The sequence below is a fragment of the Bidens hawaiensis genome, unplaced genomic scaffold, assembly GCF_021521415.1.
Source record: "Bidens hawaiensis isolate Kalapana, Puna unplaced genomic scaffold, B.hawaiensis_p1.1 tig00086238_1, whole genome shotgun sequence".
NCBI lineage: Eukaryota > Viridiplantae > Streptophyta > Magnoliopsida > Asterales > Asteraceae > Bidens > Bidens hawaiensis.
Window position 1 is genome coordinate 1 of NW_027506792.1, and position 5623 is coordinate 5623.

At 32.5% G+C, this 5623-nt stretch overlaps 1 pseudogene; it reads left to right on the forward strand.

Annotated features, from left to right (window-relative positions):
* Positions 1–3835: 3835 nt before the first annotated feature.
* On the forward strand, positions 3836–4798 carry LOC143618545 (basic leucine zipper 43 pseudogene; annotated as a pseudogene).
* The last annotated feature ends 825 nt before the right edge of the window (positions 4799–5623 follow it).

Below are 5623 nucleotides of genomic sequence, written 5' to 3' on the forward strand. Positions count from 1 at the left end.
TGACCAACACCCTTCATATGAAAAAAGGGGGAGTTCTCACGTGACTCACAAAAAAAATATGAGATTTCATGTTGACTATTGGTTTTCCATCTATTATGAGTTTTTTTTATAATGGAATAAAGATGATTGTGGACGCGCGTTAGTGATCCATTTGACGCCTATTGTGTAAACAAGAAAATGTAAAAATTAGTAAAAGTCAAAACGGAATATAAATTTCTTTGATTTGATATCACGTCATCAGTTTTGCTGAAGCAGGTCTTGACAAGTAAACAATTAAACAAAGAGATAAGATTTCATTCTTTTCTAAGACACATGGAATATTGTCAACCTCATGTTTATTCAAACAAAGAGATAAGATTTCATTCTTTTCTAAGACACATGGAATATTGTCAACCTCATGTTTATTCAAGAATAGTTACGTGGAGAAAATTCAAACATTCAAGAAGATTCGTATTTGGAGATGGTGATGTACAAACGAGTTGAAAATTTATTTGAGATTTAAAATTTTACATGATTCATAGATTCCAAGAACAATTGATAGTGAAGCTTCATAATTAGAAGTTCGATAACTGAAAGTTTGTGTTTGGTACGAATGTGAAGAGTTAGATCGATACAACGGGAATTTTGATGGGTCCTAGTTTTCATACATCTTTAAAGGAAAAGACCAAAAAAAATTACTTAGTAAATTGTCGTTTACTTTTATGTAAATTGTAGTTGTAGTTTATAGCAAAAGCGTGTGTGATACTAAATTGAGGTGTAGGTAAAAAAATGGCCATTTTGAGTCATGTGTGTTTGTATTAATTCATGTGTGTTTCTTTAATACAAGTGTAAGTTCATTCAGACGACTTGATTTGTATAACATGCAAAGAAAAGAGGAAGAAAACTGATAAAGTTTTATTTTTGGTATAGTGTTATACTATATTGTTTTATACATATGTACTTTAGAGCTGAGAGACTCTCTGGAAGCCATATCTTTATCCCTTTGGATAGAGGTACGGTGTGCTTACATCCCACCCTCCCCAGACCCTACTTATAGCTTTGTTGTTGATGAGACTTCACTGGGTATGATTGATTGATTGATGTTATACTGTTATTAGTATTAGAAGAAAATCATATTGCTTTGTAACTACTAATGATTTCTCAAGATTTATCTTGGGTTATTTTTCCTTAACATCAATGATGAAACTACAAAGATCAGTAAGCACCATATTTTAAAAATTAAGAATCACAGTAACCACAAAGTAAATCCATCAGAAGTGACAGTTAAACATATTTTAGTCAATTTCATATTCTAGATGGTTTCTATGAAGTGAAAACGATCAGTAGGAAATTCAGTGCTCCTAATACTCCTCAACAAAATGAGATAACTAAAAGGTAATAGAGCATTGATTGACGTCGCAAGATCAATGCGTGCAAACTCCAAGTTACCCATCATGCTCCGGGTAGAATCAATCAACATTGCATGTTATGTTCTAAGGTCTTGGTAGCCAAGACACAAACTAAAAACCCTCTGACTTGTTTCACAATTGCAATATATAACATCAAGTTTTTCAAACTCTTTAGACGCCTATGCACAATTTTAAACACAAAGGATAATTTAAAAAAATTTGTAGCAAAATCAGATATGGTTATTTAGTGGGTTATTCAACCATATCAAGTCTATATATTATAAAAGAACTAGATCAATAAGGACTGAGGATTCTATCAATGATTCTAGTTTTTCTTTTTTTTTTATGCTCATCTTTACCTAAAACATTTCGATGAATTCTATATACGAAAATAAGTGCATGAAAAGATAAATTCATGTATGATTTGAGAATCCATATCACAAAAGGTAAGATTTCTATTTCCATGGTATGTTTTGATTATGATCTATATATGAAGTGAACTTTTACAAAAGTTAAATCAGACAAAGAAAGCCACATTATTTTAGTAACTATGTTTCTATTTAAGAAATTGTGTAGGAAGTTTACATATACTTTTATGGCAAATTGATGTAAAAAATATGTAGTTATGTTAATTAAGTATCAGGAAACTTCAATGAACTTTCTGGAAAGCATTTTTGAGTGATGTGTGGCCCTACATTAGCTTAAATCCCAAATTGATTGAAGTGAATTCTTGGAAAACAGAAGTCCAAAAGTCGAATAGAATATTTTGGGTTGGTTGGTTTTTGTATCAATACTCGGTTAAATATTTATCTTTTATTTTACCCCTAGTGATATGTAGCAATATAATTCAATAGCAAAGTTGTTGAGAAGCAAGTTGTGTAATGTAGTAACTTATTTCTAGGCTAGGTGCCGGCATGAATTTGCCAGCGATGGAGAGTTAGGGAGGTGGGGTGGTTCGGGTACGTAGTGGCATTATGATTTATGACCCACTCGTCTAAATTGGTATTTTCTTTTAAATTATTGCTTTGATATTAATAATAGTCCTGGCTTTGAAATGAGTGGTGTCACCACTTATGGTAATTCAAAGTAAAAGTTTGGTGACGATGTAGAGTTGTATGAATCTTTGGTGATAGTTTTGAACTCGTTTTCATTCATTACCCTTCATAATCATGTGATTATCACCGGTCGTGCATTTCAATTTCTTTCTTAATTTTTTTCTGTTCCTTAGTGTTTAGAGTGAATTAGTTCATTCATAAACTAGTACTTTATAAATTACTTTTAAAGGGAGCATTCAGGAGAGGAATTCTACAGGGGCGAGGAGGGGTCCTGACCCTCCTGTTTTTTTACTTAAAACTTTTAAATGTAACCTATATGTTTTCAGACAGTTTGTGAAAACTTGCAGCAAGTTAGAGAGGAGAGTACTCTTTAAATGGGTTTCACTTCTCTACTTCTTCACTTTCTTTTTCCTAAACATAGGAGCACCATCTTATCCGTTGTAGCCTTAAGCGCATGAGATAGACGAGTTCTTCATGGGAGAATCAAAATATATTTTAAGTGACCCTTATTAAACACGAATCCTCAAATCACAACTGGCAACAATTAGTCAATCATTTTGTATACAACTTTGTAGTAGTATATTTCCCATGAAATATGTTATTGTTATTATTATTTCATTATTTGTTTTAATAAAAATGTGGCCCATCTTCGTACAACTTTGAGCACAAAAAAGCCTATAAATAGTGCTTTTACCAACTTTTTTTTTCTTTTATTTGGATATTGATTATTGAGTACGTAAACGATGATGTGATTAAGAAATAATGTAAACTGTCTTCTTATGCGACCTAATACTAGTACGTAAAGCCTTACAAACTGTTTTGTTCATTAGGATGATGAGAGTTTGATCAATCGTTTCAAATTAAAAGACCAAAATAATAATCTAAAAGTTTATTGAAACAATACTTGTTGAGAATTCTATTAATTTATTTTACCGTTACTTCTTTCATGTGCACTGAAGGGGAAGTAAAGATTTGAGAAGAGACTGCAAGATCTTAAATTCGAATCTGATCTTAAATTCGAATCTAATCAGAACCGGCTTTTATCATATTGAACCTTCAAGGGTGGGTTCCCCAGAACAGGAGATAGTAAGGTTGGGCCTTATGCTGCCATCACAGCTGGCGTATGAGATTGTCGTTTGTCGATGGATTACCCGAATAACTGGATTTTATTCAATGGTGGTTCAAAAATAATTATTCATAAGCAAAAATTAGGGGCTACTTACATAAAGTAGCTTTTTGTAACACATAGTAACACCATCCAATAACAAGAAGGATACACATCATACCCATTATAACATATAAGTCATCATTATTGAAAAGCAATTTCATTCAAAATCAAATAATAAATTGACCACTTATGCCATCGTAAGCCAAAGACATTATTCGTGCTATTTGCTTCATATTGGCCACTTTTCACCTTCTATAAAGCCCTACCTCATCCATTCTATCCGCATTCTCTTAGTATGATCATCCAACTAATGTTACCATCCATTATATCAATTTGTTGTAAACAAATTCAAGAGTGATGGCAGGAAAGTACTATTTAGCTCATGAATATGAAGACCCTTCATATAACATCTCTACAAACTTCACTTCATTCCAAAACAATATGTCATCTTCTATCAATTTCCCAACAAATATACCTTATTATCATCAACCAAGTTTAAATCCTCAAATACCAATGGTAGCTCTCTGTCCACAATCTTCTTCTTTGAGTTACAATAACTCAAGCGCTTCAGACGAAGCGGATGAGAGCGTCCCGACGAGCATCAACGATGTAAGGAAGCAAAGGAGGATGATATCGAACCGGGAATCAGCTCGAAGGTCGCGGATGAGAAAATTGAAGCAGTTAGACGAGCTATGCGCCCATGTTCGGTGGCTCAGGAGCGAGAACCATGGGCTCATGGAGAAGTTGAACTTGTTCTTGGAGACTCATGCAAAGGTTATTCAAGAAAATGATAGGCTTAAGAAAGAAACCATGGAACTAAGGGAGTTGCTTGGTGAAGAACAACTAGCTACAACTTACACTACTTTGAGAGATCTTGACGATGATAATGAAGAGGTGTGTGTTCCTTCTTGCATCACTGTTCATCACAAGGCTCAATCCACTAATTAACACTCTTCTAATCTGTATCATTGAGTTGATGACCAAATGGGTGCCTTTGTTAACTAATTAACTAGGCTCAAATAAATAAAAAGGCCTTTGAATGATTGCATCATAATTTTGGATTATTTCTACGGGACTGAGATTAAGATCGGGTACATATGAAATTGACCTACAGTAGAAATAATGAAAAATATAATAGAATAATAATTACTACTCTAGTTGAATCAAAACTTTATAGTAATAATTAATAATTACTATAGTTTTATCATAATCACACTACTTATTTATATGTTTCTCATTTTCCTGTTTGTTGTTTGTGTTTGATCATAAAAAGTTTTTTTTTGTTTGGTTGTTTATTATTATCCGTAAATGGACCTTATATGAGCTTCTAAAATGTCTTTTAGACCATGACCAATGCCCCAGTTGGTTTTATACATGTGACTCGCTATCAGAAAAAGAAATTCGGATACTTGATCGATCCACTTACTTCTATTATGGTAATATTAGTCACTACTGTTGGAATTATGGTTCTTATTTATAGTGATAATTATATGTCTCATGATCACGGATACTTGAGATTTTTTTCTTATCTGAGTTTTTTCAGTACTTCCATGTTGGGATTAGTTACTAGTTTAAATTTGATACAAATTTTTGATATTTTATTTGTTCTATTTGGTGTGGATGCAACTATCAGTGATCGATTGTTTGACGTAACGAAGCATCCATCATGACCTTTTGAACACTCTAATTGAAAGAACCCACCTCGGATGTGGATAAGAGAAGCTATGTCATAAGCATATTCTTTTTAAATACGAAAATAAAGCTCCCTAAAAATGTATTCTCAATATATAATGTAATCTCTCATCGAACATTTTGATGATAGATAGAGGACAAATAATTTTAACCAACATAAAGTATAATGAACTTTGATAAGCTTGAGATGCCTTGTGGTTTTATGCTCTAATCCATGAATCCATGCATCATTATATTATCTCCACGTTAAATGGAACAAAAGAATATTATAAAAAAATACATCCTTAGAAATTATTAGGTAAAAGATTTATATTTAACAA